The sequence below is a fragment of the Lucilia cuprina genome, chromosome 5, assembly GCF_022045245.1.
Source record: "Lucilia cuprina isolate Lc7/37 chromosome 5, ASM2204524v1, whole genome shotgun sequence".
Lineage (NCBI taxonomy): Eukaryota > Metazoa > Arthropoda > Insecta > Diptera > Calliphoridae > Lucilia > Lucilia cuprina.
This window is the reverse complement of record NC_060953.1, coordinates 693510-717929: the sequence shown is the minus strand read 5'-3', so window position 1 is coordinate 717929 and position 24420 is coordinate 693510. Positions and strand designations below refer to the sequence as shown.

The 24420-nt window shown below is 28.3% G+C and overlaps 1 long non-coding RNA gene across 1 annotated transcript in view; it reads left to right on the top strand.

Moving 5' to 3' along the window:
• LOC124420298 overlaps positions 1–24420 on the top strand; it is a 137602-nt gene that overhangs the window by 20738 nt on the left and 92444 nt on the right. The window contains exon 2 of the long non-coding RNA XR_006941102.1: positions 4425–4435. This is a non-coding gene — a long non-coding RNA (uncharacterized LOC124420298). The remainder of the gene's footprint in view (positions 1–4424; positions 4436–24420) is intronic.

Sequence of the window (24420 nt, the reverse complement as noted above, 5' to 3'; positions counted from 1 at the left end):
ACAAAGAAACAAGACATACTTTTGCCTGCTATCAGTTTAAACATTTTTCATAATTTTAACCATATTTTGAGCAAAAAAAAAACAGCAACAACAGAAAAATAATACTGGGAGTACTATATACAACTTGTAACAGTATCAGCAGCAGCTGAATGAATGAATGCATGAATGGAAAGTGTGTATTTTTATGATATGTCAAAAAATTGTTACCCCAAAATGAAAACATGCTGCAATATTGGTACCACAAATTCAACCACAATGCCTCCATTTTTAAATACAAAAAAACTACTCAAAAAAAAAAAAATGAAAAAATAACACCAAAATGAAAACAAGACTTTATTCCTCTTTTTTGTATAACACATCTTGGAATAATTTGATTTTGTTTTTTCATCATCATCTTTTAGCCAAGTGAGTCAACATAATGTGAAAGTATTGGTGTATGAATCCTTCTCATACAGACACACTTTTATATGATAGTATTTTTACGTAAAACAAAAGAAAAAAAACTAGCATGATTTCGCATTGCATGTGCCACAACAACATGCTACATGTTCGAGTTTATTGCCACTTTTGGTAGAACTTTTGATTTCTCTTTATACAATTTTTGTTGCAAAAATACACATGCATTCATGCAATATTGCTTTTGGCTGTACGTATGTATGTATATGTTGTTGACGTTGCCAAAAACTCGACAAAAATTGCAGCCACAATAGCAATTACAGCAGCAGCTACAATAGCAACAACATGAAAAAACTCAATGACAACGAAAACCAAATGCAATTGCAATTTAGTTCAGCTCAAGCAAAGTAGCACATCACATCCACCCACCAAATGTGCGATATAAATACAAAACAAACATATAGAAATTGAATCTGATACATTTTTTTAATAAATTTTACTGAATATTATACACTTGCTATTTTTGCTTTATAGATTTTGTTCAATATTGATCTCAATAAGTGTAGTTTAAAATAACATTTATGTGTACACTTTATAATCTGTAAATAAACAATATTTATTTGTTGTTAGCTTCCAGTAAAAATGATTTTGGGAAAAGTATTGAACAATAGAAAGTTCATTAAATATGGATTTTTTTTAAATATCTAAACATAAATAAACACTACCAGACATTAAGTATATAAATAAAAAATAATGAAACAAACTAAGCATACATAAACGGAACTGAAACACGCTACTGTTTGTGAGCTAGATCCGGAAGTTATGTACGAACCAGAATCTACTCTATGATGCGAAATAAATCAGAAGAACCAAGCTACTCACAAATTTTAAATATGTCAAAAGCAATGAAAAATGGAAACAAATGAAGTATCCTTGTGTATGAAAATGTCTAAAATTTTGAAATCTTAATTTGTAACTCAGAACATCCGTAGTAGCCCTCGTATTATTAAATGATATGTCATAACTAAACTTTTAATTAAACAATTAATTTGTTTGATTAAAATCTAATAAAAACATGTCATTTACAAACAAATTTCCAAGAAAACAGCAAGTCACATTTTTTATGCTTTACAAATGACTTCTTTATAAACTTGAGTAGTAACCTATTTTGTTTCTATTTGTAAACATTCTTTGACATTAAATATTTATGTATGTATTTTTCGGTTGTTTTTGTTTCTACGATCTCCCAAAGGATTAAAAATCATTATATACTCAAACAAACCAACAATAAACTAAACAATTCATTGTTGCTGTGCTGTTTCCATTTTATTGGAAAAAGGGGGGAAAGAGATTCTGTAAAAATAATTTGGTAAAAATTTATTTAACATTTTATATGAGTGTAGTGTAGAAATGTTTCCCCCAATGCTAAACAACACCTTTGAACAACACTCCCCACTATAAAAAAAAGGGAAAAAGATTAAAATGCTGCAACAACAAGAGCAGCAAAGTATTTGAATTTTTATTTTGACTTTATGATTCTATCAAAATCGTTGCTGATGCTGTTGCTGTTATTGTTTTCAATTTCTATGATGCATACAATATATGTTGCACATGCAACAACAAGTTCAAATGTATGTACATATGTTTATACGTGTCTAAGTTTAGTGTAGAGAGTTCATAGTAATAAAAAACCAAACAACTGCAACAATAAAGTTGTACTATTTGTTATTTGTCTATGCAAAAGTATGTCTGTCTTTTCGTGTGTCCGTCCGACTACTCGACCGCCAAAATGACTATAACGTCTGACAATTTATTTTGTTGATGCACCAAAAACAACGAATAAAAGCAAAAATGTATTGAAAATAAAAACATCATTTAACAACAAATCTATTGAGCATTTTAAAATCATAAAACACATACAAACAACAGCAAATTGTTGGGGAGTTAAACATCGTTGTAGTAGTTGCTGTTGCTCGATTGTTGATGGCAGTTGGATGTAGTAGTAGTTCGAATTGAGGTACGAGTATTTGTAGCAGGAACAATTTTTGCGGTTGTATGCTGCAATGTGTGCTTTGGACATATTCAAATATATTGGCGTTGCATCGATTTGTCATTTTGACGCTTTTCAAATGCAACATAAAACGCTGGCATATGTCAGTTGATGTCTTTACCGGGAGATGTTAAAGTGAACTACGCGAAAGAGAGATAGACAGATGGATAGATGAATGGGACAGGGAAGTTGTTAAAAAAGCGCCAGTTGTTTTAAAATTTATACTAAATTGCATCGCGTAAAATTTATTGGCAAGGGGTCTTAAATTACCACTGCACTCACTACTACTGAACGTCTGACGCTTTAGCTCACAATTTGACACACTCTGGTATACAGCAATATGTTTGTGTTTGTTGTAGGTATGTTTGTTGCTTGGTTGGTTGTCGTGTTAGTAAGTATTTGCTTTTTTCATCCTTGTCCATTGTATTGTAATGCATTTTCTATTATTTATCAACAGCAGGCTTAACAACACAACCAATAAAAATATTGTTGTTCTTCTTGCTTATATTCAAAGTCCACTCCATAGACACCAGCTCCTCCCTGCTATTCCATATCTCATATTTTATATTCGGTTGTGTTTGTATGTACATATATAAATGAGCTTGTATTTGATTGTGCATTTTTATGGGGTATTGGAATTTTTGATTGATTTTAAAAATTCCACGATTTATGTTTGACAATTTTATATTGTACGCTCGTATATCATACACAATGCAGCTGCAGCAGCAAACTTATTCATTTTATATGCATGTTGATAAAATGTGTTTGAATGTGTATAACCAGGAATATTGTCGGAATTATACCCTACTTTTTCGGAAAGGAATTTACTCACAAATCTTATAATATTGAGGTTAAGAAATGATCTAAATAAATACTATAGGTAAATTACATGGAATTTTTACTAGGTTTATACGGAGACAGAAGATGATTTTCCAAAAGTAGGGGTTTCACAGTATTTTGTATAACTACGTATATTTCATTCTGTTGCAAATTTTCTCAATAAAATTTCGCACTTTTATTACTACTCGTTTGTGTTGTAGCTTTTAGTAATAGTAGTTTGTTATACATACAATTGAATGCGAATAAATACAAATACATACATACGTTTGTGTATGTATTTCTATGCTTTTACACTACCAGCATACTTGGAGTTTATATTACATATCCATTAGTTTTTACAGGGTCTCTTTTAAATTGTATACTTTTAAATCAAATTTTATATAACGCGTTCATTGAACGACAGACAGAAAGTCGGTAGTTACTTCAGTGTTCCCAAGTAATGCAACAATAGCTCAATCATAACTTAATTGTAGATATTTTATATTTTAAAATAGTTATTTAACTTGCCTTTAGTAGTTAAAATACTTTGACTTTTTCCTAGGACAATCTGTATTTCAAAGCAGCAGTCCAGAACTGCAGGGTACTTACATAAACAAATAATACATAGCATGCAGTAAAGTTTTAACAATATTTTATTTTTTTCATTTGTTTATTCATTCATCCGGTAGTAGTTTTTATTTCGTTTTAAATTTTTTTGTTATAGTTGCTGTTGTCTTTTTTTGTATTTTTCAGTTTTCGTAATTTTTAATAGTCCTTTGGGAAATTTTTGTTGCTGGTTGATGGTATAAATATGTGCACTAATGGATGAAATTAATTATTCACTGTCACAAGGCTTAAAGTATGACAGTTCTACATACACACATACAAACAAGCACAAATATTGAAAAAAAAGCTCAACAATATGTTAAGTTCAAAAAGATGATGCATTCAGCATTAACACAATAAATGAATAAAAAATGTGTTAATGAAATGTTAATTTGACAATATCTAGAATTAAAAAACTTTAAATATTTTATTTTAAATATTTAGAAATGTTAAGGGCTTTTAGAAATACTTTTTTTAATTATATAGTAAATTTATTTTAAAACCAGTGTAAAGCCATTTTAACTAAAATGCATTTCATTTTTCTATATTTCAGATCAATTAATGGTAAGTAAAATCATTTGTTCTTATATCTGCTATTAAAAAAGTGTAGGACTATATTGTGTTTTTGATTCCATCAGGTTCAATAGACTATCTTATTATAGACTCCTACTAGTTCATCTGTCTGACTATCCATCCATTTGTTATTCTGTTAAATGTAAGATTAAGTCTGAACAGAACGTGCTAGAGTTCTAAAATTGTTGTATAAAAAATTATTTATATCTATCCACCATTTTACATCGCTTACAATTTATTTAGTTTGAAGTTTAAAAAATTTTTATATTGCAAATATTTGATCAGATAAACATTATCGACAGCGAAATTTTCGGGTACGATCTTAATTATCGCACTGAAATTATCTCTGCAAAAAAAAATTATTTTCTACAAGTAATAATTACTTGTAGAAAATAATAAATTTTTAGTAAAATTTTTTGTAATCTTTATTATTTTCTGAAAATCTATTTTCAAATCTGTTAAGAATTAAATTTTGCAAAAATTTTTTGTAATCTTTATTATTTTCTGAAAATCTATTTTTAAATCTGTTAACAATTAAATTTTGCAGGTTTTAACTCTATATGAACTTTGATAAATCTTTGTTTTCTAAAAAAAACTGTTGCTTCTTTTCATTCGTGTTTTAGCAGTTTATCTTAATTTTTGAATAATTCCATATAAAACATTTATCAGATAATTTGTTAGAACAACAAAATAAATTGCACTATGGGCTTAAAATTTTGCCACCCCAGCCTTTTTTCTCACTTCAAAAACGATTATCAAGATGAAATTGTGGATGAAAACACCTCCTAAATATTTCTTTGATTTTTTGTTTGAGACAATTTTTTCGTTATCAGTTTATCAAACATCACTAGTTCTATTTTCATGTATATTGTTCAGAGTTTTCAAAGTTTTTTTTTTGTGTTTATCTAAACAAAATATCTGGGTAACAGTAACAGTAGCAGTGTTAGTGTTTGTGTGTGTTTTTGTATTTATGGTATTGGTGTGTGTGTGTGTCCTTTTTTTGAAAATCTCGCTCTTCCGGTTTGTATGTTGTCATCCTTGTTTTGGTTTTTATGTTTATTGGTTTCATTACTTTTTCATATCATGATATTTATCTATATAGTCGTCCTCTGTCCACTGGTTTTAGGTTCATGTTCATGATATGAGTATGTTTTCTCTTAAGATAATCAAGGGTTAATGTTTTCTCATAGATTTAGATTTGTTTTAAGCACCGAAAAGTGGGAAAAAACAAAATCAGGTTGTTTTGTTTTTAGCTTTGTTAACAATATTTTACTACTATTTTATTACATTTTATCTGATTCTAAAAATAGAGCGCTCTTAACATTTATTGTTTGTGTAGTTTTACTTTATGATGGCATCTTTTTCTTTCCTTTCCTTTTTTCATTGTCTCATTTTGTCTATTCCATTTCCTTTTCCAAACTCGTTTTGTTATCGATTGTTTGTTGCTACAAAACAAACACTTGTCGTTTTCGTTTAAATTAATTTACATTTTAATGCTTTCGACGCTTTCTGCATAAAAAAGCTTCTTTTGCTTTTTTGTTAAATGGTTGGTTCGTTGGAGATAAATGAACGATGGCGTAGACACTCGAAAACCAGGAAATTATGCACGTATAAGCATGAATTGAAAACGTATCTGGAACTTGTATGAACCTCGTATATATTTATTTATTTATTTATTTATTTATCTATCTAGGTAGGCGGTCGCCTTTGGCAGTGGCTGTTCTTTCTTTTCTGCGGCTGACGTTGATGGTGGTCTAGGAGACATGTTTATTCATAAACATTAGCATTTATTTTCTCTTGTTTAAACGTTTATTCGTTTCACCTTAGTATTGAAATAAAACAAAACAGTAGAAAAAAGGACCTATTTCTTTTTCATTTCATTACATTTGGCTGTCATCATTGGTAGTGTCACCACAATTTTAATTCGGAAATACACGAAAAAGAAACTAAATAACAATGAATTCTTAACGAGATCTCATCAAAAGCGTTAGAGTAAGAGGCGCTATCAAACTGCCGCTACGTGACTGTTTCATTATTTTAACTAACGACTAACCGAAAAAAATAGATCCAATTGTTGTGTTTTTGTTAATAAAAGCCTAGTAAATTTTCTGTGTTTTTCTTTTTTGAAGACTCTCCTCTTTATATTTGTGCCATAATTATCATTTGTTATTTGGTATAATTATTTGTTTACTCGTACAGGAAATAAGGAAATTAAACATTCTTGTCAACACTCTCATATATTTTACAGACAAACATACTCAAACACACACATTTTATAAAACATACTCTTAAATATTTTATTTATTTAAACAAAAAATAGTTTTATTTTCATTTAAAAAATGGTATGTAAAAAGGTTTTTCATTAAATATTATTAATAGTCGTTATAAAGTTATTGTTGTTTGAGTATAGAAGTATTTAGTAGTTTATTTTCATTTATTAGTAATAACTATTTCAATAAAAAGTTATAAACAGGGCAACCAAAAATTCAAAATGATAAATATCAAATCAATTACAGACATATATACGAATGTGTTTTTATTGGGCTTGCAAACATTTTAAGCCAGTTTGAAATTGTTTATAAAAATAATACATAAGTTTTTGCTGTAAATTGTAGGTTTAAAATTTTTGGTCACCCTGGTTATAAATTTCAATAATTTAAAGTTCTGTAAATATATATTCTTAGTTACTTTTTTAACTGCAGTTCTTGTATTGAGATATAGTATTTCTTTCATTTTATGGCTAAAGTTTCTTGGTATTTTTATCACAAATTCAGTTTGTGGTTGGGAAAAAGGCAGAAAAAAATGAAATATTTTTGTGTTTAATTTAAATAATACTAATGTAGAAAATGTTACAAAGTTGTAAATGAAAATAAATCAAATGAATTGCCAAGAAAATTGTTTCTATGAATTTTTTTTGAAACAGACTTCAATTTTAAGGTTTAAAATACTTTGAGAAATTTTGCACCAAAAACATTTATATAATATGATGGCATAAAAGTCATAAGTTCAATGAAATCATATAGAATTTAGTATATCAAAAAAGAAATTTCGTGAAAAGGGGGTTTATATAAGTTTGTCATACCGTTTGTCATTTACAATATAATTTTCCATCTTTAAGAGTTACATAGGCTATTATGACACAATTTGTCATACTTGTTAAGTTTTTCTAATTCTCTATTATTTGTTGGGGTAACAGCAGTTTAAGTTTTTGGCGTAAAATGAAGTCAATATCGATTTTTTTAATTAATAGTTGCTACATTTTTTTTTACTTTTGGACATCATTTTAAATATGTTTTCGCTCTGTTACGTCGCAAATAGCTAAATCATTTAGAAAAGATGTAGTTTGATCCCTAAATTTTGATTTTGTTTTTAATTGTATTAACCTGTGTTATCCGTTATCTTGTAAGCAGAATATGATTCGATTTTTTTAAATACATAAATATTTAAATTAATTAATTAAAGTTTATGATTAAAATACTTGAATTTCAACAAGTTTAGTTTTATTCTTATTTTCTGAAAAGTAAATACACAAACACTTAAAAAAAACAAACAAAATTCAGCACTTTTTCTCTCGTTTTCATTAATGGTAATTAAAAAAACATGACCATAAACATTCCTGTTATTTTTTGTCCTCTTATAGTATGTTACGCCAAAAAAAACTAAAAAAAAAAAATAAAACAGGAAAAGGGATCACAAAATTGCATGTATGCTGCGAACGAGTATTTTTAATCGAGTTTATTATTTAAATGGTTGTTGGCACGAGGCAACAAAAGAACATTTTTTAAATGTTTTTTAAACTTTCGGCGAACTTGAACTTCAATAAATGCTGTTGTTTTGCAGACTAAATGTAAACTTTACAGTTTTTTTTTTGTTTTGTTTTGTTAAATCCCAAGTCTCATACAATTTAAACTGCCCCTGCCTTAAATATCTAACACACTTGGTGGTTTGCAAGAAAATATTGTAAAATGAAATAAAAGGGCGAAAAAACTGCTCGTGTTGTTTGAAAAATACACACTATTAAAATTTTGTGATGCAGTAACAGCCCGTATTTAAATTAGAAAGTAAACAAAAGCGACAAATTTATGTAATTGAAATAGCAGACATGGTTGATGCTGCTGCTGATACGGCTGATATGCATTCAGTTCAAAAGTATATGTAGATGGTGGCTAGGCTGATGCTGCTGCTCTTGCCTGCTGTTGAAATTCAAAAACATACAGCAGAGTCTATGCAAACACTTGGCTTAAATCAACAACATACATATAACGAATAGATGGAGAAATTGACAATACAACAAAAAAAATTAAATTTTACAGTTAAAAAATGAAACGTTATATTCTTTCTAACTGAAATAGATTTTAAGCTGTTTTCAAAAAGTTTTCATTACAACATTGAATCCTTCTCATACTCTCGGGCAAAATTCATCAGGCTTTTTAGAAAAAATTCTTCTTGTTATCGTCGTCATCGTATTCATTTCTGGAAATGAAAATGGTTCGTTTTTATTTTCAAACAATTACAAGCAATACATATTCCATATGCAATATTTTCTTTGAGCTGTGTCAGTTGCTGATACACTTAAAGCGAATTTTTAATATACTACAGAAAAATATATTTTAGTTATTTTTATTTATTACGTATTTAATTACCAATTACATTAGTCGAATGTAGTGTAATAAAATTATTAATAACGTGTTAAGCAAAACATTAGTTGGGGGTGATATATATTAGTTATAATTCGTAACATCGACGTAGACTTAATTATATTTTACAGATTTGCAATTGTTGCAAATAAAATATAAAAACAAATATACATCTGAACTTTAAAGTAGGGCTCACAGAAAAAAGGGTAATGAATGAAATCATTTTGGGTTTCTACGACGACTTTGTGAATATGAATTTTTGAGACATGTTATACCGTTTTTTCTATAGTTGTGCTTTTTTCCTCCAACTTACAGCAGCAGCACTATTCAGCAACATTTGTTTATGGCAATATATTTGGTTGTTGTGAGTCGCGTGTTGTTTTACAACAGCAACTAATAGTACAATTACGCTGTTGTTGTCTACAGCTTCAAATGAACTTTCAACTTTAGAGAAATATGACTCTTTATGTTTTAGCACGGCCAACTTCCCTTTCTTTAGATGAATTTGTATCTTTGTGTTTTTTATATACAATTTTAGTTTAAGCCAAAAAATATTGTTTGTTTATAAGTATGTAAATATGTGTGAATACATGTATGTAAGTGTATAAGGATAATTGTGTTTGTGTGAGTAATGATGTTAGTCTTTATAAAAATATATTTATATGTATGTCGGATGTTGGTGTTGTTTTTCTCTTTATTATATTGCTGCTACAACATGTTTTTCTATGTATTTTATTTATAAAACGGATATAACAAGATTTTGTTATTTTTCGTTTTTCTTCATTTTTGATTTTTTGTTATTTTTAAATTATTTGTCTAAAAAACGCTTGTTTTTATTGCTATTGCTGCTGTTGTTGTTGCTGCTAATGTTGTTCTCTTCATTGTTACTGCTGTTGATGTTGTTCTTGTTTTTGGGGAAGTGAACAACAACATTTCAACATTTTGCTGGTGTTTTTTGTTTGCGATTTTAGTAGTATATTGTTATAAAGGAGTAAAGTGCTTGTCTGGTATTTTAATAAATTTTTCATTTTCATATATTTTGTCTATATTTTTATATTTTATTATTTGCATTTTGTTTTTATTTTCATTTTGTTGTTTATTTATTAGTTTGTAGTCTAGAGAGTGTGTGTTAGTCGAGACTGTAAATCTAAAAAAAATAAATGTGAAAAGGATTGTTGCTGAATTTTAAAAGCAATATGCTTGATTAAATTTAATAGAAATTTTGATTCTCATTGTAGTTGTTGTTTTTTTGTTTCTTACGAAAAACAAATTTACTAAATTTAATTCACCAAATACAAAATTATACTGACAAATTTAATTCACCAAATACAAAATTATACTGACAAATTGTACTCAAAGCACTTAATGTCGATTTAAATAAAAAAAACTTTTTTTTGGTTTAATTTGTCATTGAATTAGAGAAAAAGTAATTTATTTTGCAAAATGATCCTTGTGTACTCATTGTACGACCATTTAGCTATGTCCGTCCATCTATTATGATAAATTATTTTGAATAAAAATATTTGAAATTTATTATACCGATATACCTCTCCACTTCTACTACTTTAATATCAGATTGACGAATGGTGTAGTTACGAAGGTGAATTATTTATATTGTGAACTGTTATCTGTTAAAAGAATATGTATGTTTTATTTCACAAATATTAAACATATTTTCTTATAACAGTATATTTTTCTAGGACCACTATCCTAACTAGCTAAACTCAAAAAGGTCATTACCTAGTAGTTCGTCACTTAATGTCCCCTTATAAGAGAGTCTTTTGCTATCTCTTTGTAATATATGGGGTGACGATTGACTTCTTTATAGGACAAGTACATGTAAAAAGAGCTAATAACCTGGACAGTCGGTAAATAGGGGTAACCTTAAATAGTGGGTAAAATAGGTAGTTTGGGACTGTCCGACCGAACTGCTGGGTACACATACATATTTTACTTATTTGCTTATAAAATTTCCTTTATTCTAAAAACCCAATAAAAAATATTTTACTTTTTTCAAGATTTTTGGGTTTTGTTTAAAAACCACATAATTTCATATCATTAAAATTAAATACCTTTTGAAAAGAAAATATGCTTTTCAAACCGAAATATTTTAGTCCATTTTATACGATTTTTTCTTAGTATGAGTGGAAAATAGTAAAGTACATTATTATACTTGAACATTACGGAAAGTTGTATAGCTGTTTCTACGAAAAGGAGAAACAACTTGAATTCAAAGTAAAAAATAGAAAATAATACATAAAGGTCTAGCTTAAGGGCAGTTAAGTTCAAATTGCAATACAAAATAAACTTCTAACTTATGTTTATTATAAAAAGGGAACATATATGAACAACAAATACATACATTTAAACACATATACCGCATAGTAAAGTATATTTAATACATATGTATATCAAAAATACTTTAAAAATACACACAATCTCACATATTGTAGATTTGCTGCAAAAACAATTTGAAAATGTTATAAAAAGAAATAGAAAAGAAAATAGCAAAATGGTAATTTTACCCTAAATTTAATGTTGATATTAAAAGCCATACAGGAAATTAAGAAGAGGCCTTTATGGCATTAGATATCAGTTAATTTATGACTTTATGGCACTTAACTCATTCTCTTTCTCATGAAAATATACTCATTTATTTAATTTTACCACCCCTCCCCCACTTGTTTGTTAAAAAAACAAACTTTAAAGATTTGTTGTGTAAAAAATCTTAAAAATTTTGTTTTTAAGTTTTATTTGGAAATACAAGGATTGTATTTTTTCTCCAAAGAATATCTTTAATTTTACTCTTTTTTATGGCAGAATTTTATACAATGAAATATTTTACGAAATATAACAAAAAATAACAACATATGGTGACAAAGTCATTTAACATTATGTTGTGCATAATAAACAGTTTATTTAGCTGGAGAATTTTATTTATTTCGGTGTTGAGAAACGTATAAAAATACCATAAAAGTGTCTTGATAAACATACTTAAGGATTTAGATTTGGCTGTCCAAACACTTGTCATGAAATTAAATTACATTCACACATTTGTATTCGTATTCTCATTTACATACTTAAAAGTATCCTGCAGAGGCCTGGTGTAAAGGGCATGGCCGTAAGGCTAAATGCTGGGGGCACACACAGTTTAAGTTTGTCGAAATGAAAATTCGTATTTACAAATTTTGAATGACACATACAATAAGTCAAGTTTATAAATTATATATAAATGTGGTAAATTTGAGAATATATTTTGAAAGAAAAAATGCTCTTTAATAATCGTACATTCAGGATTTTAAAAACAACAAACAATTAGTTTCGGTATTTTTGGAATATAAATTTCAGGAAATTGTACTATGATAAAATCAGGGTTTAGAATATTATCTGAATACATGACTTTAAAAACTACAAAACCGAAAACTCCGTAGTTCATTAGTTTTTAGAGATTTGATATTCTTTCTTGAAAGAGCCCTTAGACAAAAAAAGTTCTGTGATGACGCCTAAGTAAATTTTTCCTTAATAATTAATTTGTAAATCTTCAAATCCATTTTCTTTCACTCCTAACTACATATCTTTAAAATAAAAATATAATTAATAAGTCGTTTCAAAAAAATATGTTTCATTTCTGCTGTCACTTTGTTAATTGCAGAGTTCATTGAACTTTTCTATAATTCAGGCCCTTATTTACTTGTTACGTCCTTATGTTGTGTTGGGGATAGAAAGTGTGCTTCGTTATGGTAAGAGATGACTACACAAATGTTTGCGTAAATTGTTTAAAAACGATTTCACAACTAAAACGTATGACTATTTCTCACACTCACCACTCACTGAAGCATTGATACAGATGTTTTAATTATTAGGCTGATACGGATTTAGATGGTGCGTATATAAAGATTTTCTTGTGCAGTTGTATCGGTTTGTGTCCGTCTGTCTGTTGGCATAAGCTTGTGTTTTATTCTCATATAATTTTACGTTAATTTAGATATATCTTTAAAAGTTCAACACTTCTTAAATAATTACATTAGATATCATGTTTAAAAAAAAATTTTCTAGCATTACCTTAAAATCTGTATGGCCATGCAAAATTCTTCTGCACTTAGAAACACCCCTATTATAAATTTTTAAATTTAAATATTCTCTTACTCATTGTCAGTAATTTAAAAACATGGACTAAGTCTATGAAATCTATTTATAATGTTACAGATATAAATTTGTATATATTCTTGATATGCATCCTTTTTTCTAATATTGTAATTCTGTTTTCAAATAGAAAAAAATAAAAAAACACTTGACAAAAGAAAATTCAATTCATTTTCTACTAATAGCTGACACAAAGTCCATATTAGTGAAAGAGAAAGAAGAAACACTTTTTACTTTACTTACTTTACAGCTTTGGTTTGTTGTACAGAAGAAAAAATAAACCAAAGGATCTCTGTTACTCATTTTTATTTATGTATGTAGATTTTATGTTTTGTTTTGATATTTTCTAATTTTTTGCTTTTTTTCATTTTGTATTTTGGAAACCAGCCATACCCTAAGGATATTTTGACTCCTTTTCTTCCTTTACCCCAAAAAGTTTTCTAAACTTAAACTGTTTAGTCATGAAGTCAATTTAAAGAGACAAATACACACAATATCAGACATATTTTCACACAAATATACAACTCCTAGTACATGAAAGGGCACCATTCATAATAAGAGTTAGTAACTCCAATAAGTGGATATGTGTGAGTGTATGTCTGTGTGTGCGTATTAGTTTATAAGTAAGTGTCTTTTGTTTGAATGTAAATATTGTCTGACGATGCTTAGGGGGGAATGTTATATGCCTTTTTTCCCGTACTGTATTTGCTCGTTGCCATATTGCATTTATGTACTTTTCAAGCTATTAAAAGGTTAGAGCAAATACTCTCAAATATAGACTGACTAAATGAAATAGAGTATTAAACCTTTCCCCTCTTTAACATCAACGAACAACCAACTAACCCTTGCAAAAAAAAACATATGTTGCTGGTCTCCCCATTAAGAACAAGTGGTGGGCGCTCAGGAAGGACAAAGGGTAACCAATTCAAATAGCATTTCCAGCACGCACTATTACTGATATTTGTTTGCGCTGGAGATTATTATAGATGAAACGAATTTTAATGTAAATTATGATAATTTAACTTAAAATATGCACATAATTTACACAATATTATTTAATATACAAATACAAAATATTCTTTGCTCTTCTAGCCAAAAAAATTGGTTATACCTTTCAATTTTAATTAAAATTTCTTTCATTCCTTAATAGTGTTTATATAAGTATATTTTAATGTTTTGTTTTCGTAAAATTCCTATTTTGTTAGGGATTATGATTAAAATCAATGACCAGAGGGCATTTCCTATTTTTCCATTACCAATTTTGTTTTGTCAAATTATTCCTTAAATAAGTGTGTCAGTCATTACAACAATCCCATTCAGTCAGTCACTCACTCATTCACCCATTCAATTCATTCATTCAATCAGCACATGATGACATGCATTACAAACAAACTGCCTTTAAAGACGAAATTTTCATTTTCATAAAAATGGAAATCCGATTTTCAGTTTAGGGAAAATATGTACAGAAATTATATATAACAAGTAGACACTCTATCGACTTATGCAGCCAAATATTCACATAAACACACACTACACACATAGCAAGATATTGTATGTTGGTATATGTGTTTATGGCAATGACATTTGCTAACAACCTGTCCGAAACTGATGGACTGCCTGACAGTTTTAGGCAGACTTCATATATTTTTATATACAGACTCACACATACACCAGGTAAGATATTTTGAATGGTTTGAATGTATGTATGTGGAATGTCCTTGCACTATTTATGGGTGGATCTGTGTGTGTGTGTGTCTATACATAGTTGATTTTCTGTGCAAAAATTATGAAAACAAAAACTTAAGAGGATTACTTTATTGACTGGTATTACTAAAGCGTATGGATGTGTATAGAATTAGAATTGCTGGATTCCTTTTTTAGTAGGTACCCATTGTTGCTGTTATAGTTGTCGTAGTAAAATTTTTTGTACTAGTATTTACCGTATGTCAGTCAGTCGGTTTGTTTTGTTTTCTAGTACAAGAGGATTTTGAAAACGAAAATATATTTAACAAATTAAATTAAAATAACAATTACAACAAAGTCTTATGTTATTGCTGTTGCTGCTGTTCTACTGATTTTGTTCACAAGGCTTAAGTAAAGAACATGATGACAGATGTAGAGGTAAAAATACACTGTCAAAAATATATGAGATATACCATACTACCAATTAGATTATGTTTTTCCTATAAGCAATACTTGAGACATTAAGCAATAATTACAAATTAGAGAATTAAAATTGACAGTCACCTAACAATCATCATATGCGATGTAATACGAATGTTTTTAATTGTGATTGTCAAATTAAAATACATTTGAATTGCAGAGTGATGTCGAAAAATCTGTTAGATCAGCCTTTAACTCGATTAGGCTTTTTATGGTATAGTTTACATTGTTGCCAAAAAAAATCACGATTCTGTATTATTATCGAAAAATCTGATAGATCAGCCTATAACAGGATTAAGCTTTTTATCGTATAGTTAATATTGTTGCTCAAAAATCGTTTTTCTCCTATTTTTTCTCTAAGTGTTTTAAAGTACTTTTGCCCAAACAATAAGAGAGTTATTTAGTTAAACAAGTTGACTTTAGTGAAAGTGCAATTACTGAAAAAACCCTACGTACGAACAAAATATACAGGGATTATAAGCAGGTACTTAAATATTAACAAGAACAGATTTTCAACTACTACAACAGTTTTTGTATTTTAAATATTTTTAAAAAGCAATGCTGTGAGAAAGAAAAAACATAAAAACGTAAATCAAACAGCTGCTGTCGAAACAAAAGGATTAAGCTAGTAAATATCCACGCCTCTAAAAAAATTAATTGCAACAATGATGCTTTCAAAAGTATAATTAAAATAATTTATTCTAATAACATACAATAATATACTGCAACTGCTAAATAAAAACAAAAAGAAAATGAGGCAACAATAATAAATTAATATATTGTCTAATTACTTAAAGTGCAATAAGCAGACAAACAAATATAATTTATTTATGGACATGTCTTCATTATTAACTTATTGTCAGTCCGAACATACAATGTATGTATTTTACAAATTTACACTTTATTTTATTTGCAAATTTACATACTCATTTATTTATAGCTGTAAATATGTATAGACAAAAGCACAAACTCTTCCACACAATTAACATATTGTACAATTATAAATATCATAATTATACTTATGTTTATATTGCCTTTAACTGCAATTGTAATTGTATCTGTAGCTGTGAATGTATCTTAAAGATTTATGTACTCGACTGATAAATTATAACTAAGTAATAATAAAATTCTTGCCATTAAACTCTTTCCCTAAACACCACTCATTCCAGCAATTTAACCACCTCCGCAACCAATAAGTGAAGGTGGTTCAAGGAAAATTGTGTATGTGTTTGTATGTCTGCAAGTGTATTTAGCGCATTGCAACAGCAGTTTATAAAATGTGTTTAGTTTAGTATGAGTGTTAATAACATTAATTAACGATAATCAAGTAGACACATAAAACATAAAACGCAATTATTTAAGCTGATTAACAAGTGTTGGTCAATCAGGTCCAAGTATGTGGTGTGGCTTTTGTAAAATCATTTGTTTGATACCTAAACCAGGCAGCTGTGGGCAGTTTTAGCAATTGTAGCCAATAATTGTAAGCCAAATTCAAAACTTTACAAATCAATGAAAATTATAATATCATAACTTTAAACTAAATTTAATAGAGATGTAAAGACATATGTAGATACAAATATGATTTATTTAATACCTTGATAATCTGGTTAATATGTTCTTTTGTATACATCTATTAACTCGTCGTAGTCGTATTTATGACGTATGATTGAGTCTTGTCTGCTATTAAATTTAATAACGTTAAAAGCCTTTTATACACATATAAACATTGTTGTTGTTGCGGTTGTTGTTATTGCAGTTTTTGCTATTGAGGTTTATTCAACCTCAAAATGTCTAGGTTTTCACCAATAAACTTTACTTACAGAATCATCATCAAGTATTTAACGAAAATATGTTTTCATTGAACTTGTTTGCCAAAATCCTTTGCTGAGCTCTACACAATTTTTTGTGTACATAGTTGTTTTTATTGTTGTTCGGTTGCTTTCATTTTGGGTTTTTTTATTGTTGCTGCTATTGCTATTGCTGCTGCTGTTTGTTATGTGTTAGCAGCATTATTGCTGTTGTATGCATTCAATGTCTGGCCACGTTTATTGTGGTTAAACCAATAAAATCGATTGATATTGGCTTGACAGAGTTTCCAAAACTGTTGAATAAAAAACTTTATTTTGTCAAATGGATTAAGTTTTGAATGCAAATTATTTAAGATATTCTAGGCTGATTTATTGTAAGTCCGATTTATAATGCATTGATTATTTATTTCTAATAAAAAGCTGTTAAGCGAAATATATATTTTAAGATAAAGTTATAAACTCTTCGTAATAGATGGTCGTAATGATTAGTAATGCTGTTGTTTTGACTCTTTCAAAATACTTTTCTTAAAAATCTTCGTATTTTTAACTCTAGAGTTAGGAAAGGTTTGGCAGTGGTGTCTATACACAATAATTAAAGTCAAAATATGACATACATTGAAACGAAAGAATTAAATAACGAAAAAGGGGGCCTGCTAACCAATGTAGATTATGTTCCCTATATGTATTATTACAGCAATGATCACACTCGTACTCGTGGATCACACTCGTACCCAATCTCTGATGAGATTTTAGCACTTACACCTTATTAATTTAAAAACGATTACTTTAACTTTTAGTCGCTATCGCTCTGAAAAGACCACAATGTTTGTTTGTATTACATTAATCCCTTTAAATAAAAACTTTTCCCGTTAAGAACCACTGATTTACTATAACACAAAGAGCAAATAAGCAATCGATACTTTACTTTAATTTTACTAATACTCCTAAGAAAGAATTCACTATAAAATCACGATTATCCTAATTACTTTAAATTTGCAATAAAACGCTACAATGTAAAGTTCAAGGCTCGACTTTATAAAAGAAAATAAATAAAAAGAGAAAAAATGCTTTGAAATTTTTGTTTGTCGACATCTTTGGCAAGAAGAGAAAATAAACTAATTAAAACTGATTGCTAGTTTATTGATTGAAAACATGTCTCACCACAACTTTTGCTGCATTTGATTTGATTTTGTAATAATTTTTTAATTAAATTGTATACGGAAAGTCTTTTATCTTTAAACAATTTATAAATATTTAATTTAAATAAAACACCATCCCCCACCCAAAATTTCCCTTCTCTTTCTGTCTACTTTAGAAAATTAGTTTTTGTTTTTATTTCTTTGAATGCGACCATAAATATAATCATTCCACCAACCAGGCCCATAACTAATACAAATGTGTCATAAAAATTTGTTTTATATAAATAAAAATTAGTCGCACAAAAAAAGTTAACAATACTCAGACATTTGTTAACATTTATACTCATATATACATACATATATGTAGTAAATTGTATATGAAACTGATAAATTATTTATTATAACAAATTGTACACATGTAGAACAAACACATCGACAAAACTCTACCATCCCCCAGCCCAAGCCCACAAGTTGCTTAAATTTTACCCATATAAAACTTTGTTTTCGAAAGTTTTTTTCTTTTTCGTCTTTGTTACTTACTAAGAATTTTGTTGTTTTTTCTTTGTTCTGCTTAAAAATTTACCCTGTTGTAAAAGAAACTTAAATGAAAACTAAATATTGAAGTATTGCAGTGTTATGACAAGGGGGATTTTGTAATAAGTAGTAGAGTAAGAAACACATATATTGACATACACCCTTTGTAGCAAATGTATAATGAAGCTCAAAATAGGATAAAAGTATTACATTTGAAATCATCATCATGAAAATGGACTCACACTCCCAACAAATAACCAAGGGTATAATAAAAATTTTTTATCATATTTTTTCTGTTGCTATTGTTGAATTAGACAAATAATTCAAAGAGAACAGAAAAATATTGCAAGAATATTAGAAAATCCTTGCAATATAAGGAATTTAGTAGTGAATAAATGAATCCTTAAAGCAATAGAAGGGTACTTTGTACCAGAAGAACAAATATGAAATGGTTGATTTGGCATTATATTGTTTATTTGATGGGTTATGACATGAAATGCAAAAATCATAAATATTACTTTACTTACTGACTTGCCAGGATATTTAAACTTGTAACAAAACAAAGTTCATATGAATAGTTACAGTCGCACACATATTTTAAAGGAATATGAAACGAATTAGTATTTGACTTTTTGTATTGATTAATTGTTGATTTACTGCACAACACACCACCACCACTAACACGAACAATAACTACAATAGCAGCAACATATCGTACTATTAGTTAGTTAAGAACAAATACCCACCCTTAAAGATTTCGACAAGATAAGTCTACTTGTACATCATTTTTCCAATTGTGGATATTGCCTCGAATACACGTAAGAGATAAGCCCCAAGGGATGCGCTGCAGGAAATCCTGCCACAACTACAAATCTATACACATACACTAACCAAGTACCCAAGTAAAAATGTTGATGATGATGATGTTCTCTTGCATTATAGATTTTATAGTTGTATTTATAGATTCTAATCCACACAAATACAAATTATCATCAGAAGTCATCACAAAAAAAAGACGAAAAAATTTCTAGCAGAAGAAAAGCCGCAACCAAATATGAATGTATCTAGTTATTGAGTCTTACAATAAAGAACAATACAATTTCCATTTATTTTATTTGTAAATACTTCTGAACCATGAATATGAGATGATGCTTCACAACATCCTCTATAAATCATTGTGTTCCCAGGTCTATCGAAATACTCATAAATACTATTCGTACTCGTTCTGGTTGCATTTATGCATTCATTAACATGCCATTGACTTTTTGATGATGTACTCCATACACTGCACATGAAAAAGACTTATTTTATTACAGTGTAACACCACCATGTCATCTCTAGATGTCTTACCAAGCAGTACAGTGTTAGGATTTGAAGAGGCGTTGTCATGTAACATTCATAAATCATTTTAATTGATATATTTGTTGTATTAATTTTTTATAACAAATAACTGAACAAATCAAAATATGTGACAAAATTTACGATGTAGTCAAATTTTTATGGATTTTCTGTCATAGGATGAACAAAAAAAAAATCCCATGACTATATTTTTTATGTTGGACCCCACTATGATTTTTTATTAATTGATTTTTCAACACCCTGCGCTTATCATTTTATGTAAAAATCGGAATTTTTCACATAATTTAGTACTTTTTTGAAATATTTACTTTTTATATGTAGTTTGCCGCCGTAGGTTCTAAAGTATAACTTTGAATGTATATTAAAAGTCTTCATAAAAGTCAGATTTCTACAACATGTATATACCTTACACCATCGTTGGATGATGTTAAACATTTAATGTTGGGACCTTGTATAGCTATTTCGAACTCTTATAGATAGCGAAATACGTTTTCTGAAGACCCCACTTGTCCGACCAAGAATTTTAATAATTGAGAAAAAAAAAATGGTCCATAAATATCTGCATTATAATAAAAAACGATGGTGCTATATTCGGCAGATAGATAGTGTGTATGTATATCCAAATAAGGCAAAGACCTTTAATTAGATAAAATTATTTGGTTCAAAATTGGGATCAAATGTTTTTTTGTTATTTTGCCAATATCTTAAAAACTCTTAAAGATATAATAGGATTTTTTTAATCGAGACACTATATTCTAAAAGTGCTAACTTACTGAATAAATAAGTTTAGTTTACACTTAAGAATGTAATACAGAATAAGAAACAAATTGTAAAAAGTTTTATTATCTTATTATTATGAAAAGAAAACTATAAGTTAAAAAATGCTCTAAACTAAATATTGTAAGTAATTGATTTGACTTAAGATAAGTTATTATAAAATTTGTGTCAAGGATTCGTTTAGCTATCTCCTTAATAAATAACAATAATTTGTGTTGTACAAAAACTAAAGTTTAAGATAAATTATCACAATAGTTCTCTAAATTTATATTATTCCTAAATCTGCAACAAATAACGGTAACAATAACGAAAAAAGAAAAATCGATAACAAAAACATATAAATTAAGCTAAAAGGATTCATTCACTGAAAGCTCATTACAATTTAACTTTTTTCAAGGTTTTCTTGAGATTTGTGTTTTTTTTTACTTCCTTCCACCTTTATGCAAAATTAATTTGACAATGATTTAGTAAGATTCAATAGCTGAACGAACAAAAAATCTAAATGACATATAAAAACACCAACACAAACACATATTCATAGATACACATACTACAACAACAAAGCTGAACAATGTTTTGTCGAGTATTAAGATGATGTTGATAATAATGATGTCGATGCGCCAAAAAGCCTTTCAATCATGAATAATTTACAAAATACGCGCAAATACTTTAAATATTAAGCTAATAATATCAAGATGCAGCATTACTCATCATCATCATCGTCGTCATCAGCCACTCTTGTATAATCGTTTTTGTCATTGGCATTGACGAAAATGATGATGGTATTGGCATTGGCAATGGCAACATAATAATGTATTCTTGTTGTAGTTGTTTTCGCTGTTGCTATTGCTTTCTATTTTGTTGTTACTGTTGTTGTCGTTGTAATAGTAGTATAATTTTGCACTCGTAAGTGTAAAAGAAATAGAACAATAAATTTCCATCAAGTTGTCAGCTATTTGTATCTCATTTTCCACTCGAATAAATCATTTTGAATTCACTTGTCGTCATTACTGTGACAATAGATGTAAACGAGTAGACGAAATTATCAACAGCCAAAAAAATACCTATAAAATCTTTGGTTCCAAAAGGTGGCAATGCTCAAAAGACTCTAATACTATTTACGAAATTTGTTGTCAACTGAATGTCTGTCTATCCATTTCCTTGTGTAGGTAAAGTGTTTAAATGACAAGTATGTACCTTTACTCGTACGTAGCGGATGCCTATCGCCAGACTTTAATTTCCATTAACTAAACAAAAAATTAAATGAAAAATCATGGCAAATGTAAGGATTTGCTATCTTTTATAATATTTTTTTGATTTTTAATTTTTTACTGTTGTTGCCTTATATGTTTAAAAGTACCTTTGTAACATCAATTAAGTCATCATTGTCACTTGAAATGCTTCTTCGTTTGTAATTAAGTTCTGCAGGAGTTTTGCAAAAAGTTTGGCAAAAGGAAAATGATTTCGTTGCTTTCAATCTACTGACGAAAGGTAAAAATCAAATTTTTTCTCAATGAAATACTGTGAGTTTTGTGAAATTTAAATGTAAGATTATAAGAAGTTTATGATATTTTTTTATTAAACTAGACATTCTTTTCTACAACATTAGCTGTGAGCCTCCTAAATTTTTTAACATCTACATTTTTTAGTCAGAGTTGCAGCTACTTTTTATAACATAACTTGCCACATAAACATATTTATCACATTAATTCCACTGCCTAACCGTTGTATGTTGTTGTAGTTGTTTTTCGTTCTTCTTGTTGCTAGAGAGAAGAACTTAGTTTTTAACAATTTTATTTATGTTGAAAATCATGTTTAGTATTAACTGTTTTGTGGTGTTTATAATGCATATGGGTAAACATTTTATTGCTGCAACAGATAAATCAAATATTAAACTTTGTGATTTTATATATTATAAATTTTTTCCTAAGACACACAGTGAATGTGGCATGTACTTTAACAGCAATATTTTTTCATTTCCTTAGAAAATGCAAAGTACCTGTTTACACTCTCAAACCTACAGATATATAGTCAGAACAATCTCTGGCATAAAAGTCTATAGAGTAATACGAAAGAATTGCTAAAGTTTAGCAATGAAAAAGTTTTCTGCATACTGATACAGTTTTTAGAGAATTATACTATACTCACCACCACTTTGTCCGCAAAAAAAACAACAACCAAAATAAAATATAAAGCGAAAAAACTGTATAACGTTAACAGAAGTTGAAACTTTTTTCCATTTATTTTTTGTATAAACTACTTACATTTTGTGCCCCTCACCAAAAGCAAGTTTTATCTCCTGGATGCCAATAAAAAAATTTGCATCTTTATCATCAACATTTCGTTTCTCAACTTTGCTTTACTTTGTACCAACAAAAAAATATACCGGGGAAAGAGCGTTAAGAAAAAATGGTAGCAACTAAAAGATTGTTAACGTTTTTCTGCTGTTACCTAAGTAGAACTGCAGTTGGTCGTATATAATGTAGCTAACGATGCAACGATGACAGCTACAGGATAAATCAAGAACGATAACGATAAACACCAAAGTGTTTTGTATGAAAAAGCAACAATAAAAAACTCACTAAAACAACAAGAAAAATAAGCACTGAACAAACCAAGCGGCAACAAAGTTTCATGTTTCTTTTTGTTGTAGACGTTATTGCGTTTCTTTATCTATTTTAAAGTTGTGTCGTGCCTTCTTACGCTGTTAAAAAAGCAACGCAATGCAACAGCGGAAACGGAAGTGTTGCAAAGCAGTGGTAGATTACAAAAAACCAATGGGGGTAACAACTTGATTTAAAACTTTATCATCTTCTTTCTTCTTTTCCATAAAATTACTTCAATATCTCATATTTTTTTATCAACTTCTTTAAGAAAAGAAAAACATAAAAATATACTTACACTCATAACTCTACATTTTAGTTTTATTCGTTTGTTGTAAACTCTAAACAAAATAATAATAATGCAACAACAGGAATGAAAGATGGGAAAGAAGTTGTCATAAATAAATGATAAATATTTATGCGAAATTGTTCAAGAATAGGATTTCAAACTTACGTTACACAAATTGTGTGTATTTAAAAAAACAGCTTTTTAGTCAAATTAGATGATTTTGAAGTGACAGCCCTCACATAATAGCAAATTTCAAGTTGACTTGTTCTGCCATATAGTAATCGACATAAAAAATTCGATTGAAAAATGCTTAAAGAACTATTATTTAGAAAAATTCGAGTTTATAAACTGAATCAATTACACCAACCTTTTTAGTTTGTATTCTGTCTAATAAGTAAAAATGTTCTTTAACAATTACTTAATAATTTTCTTTCTTATTGTTGGTTTTGTTGCTGTAAAAGCTTTCAATCAAGTTCTTTTTTAATTGTTTCATGTTTAACATCAATTTTATCCTTTTTTCCATT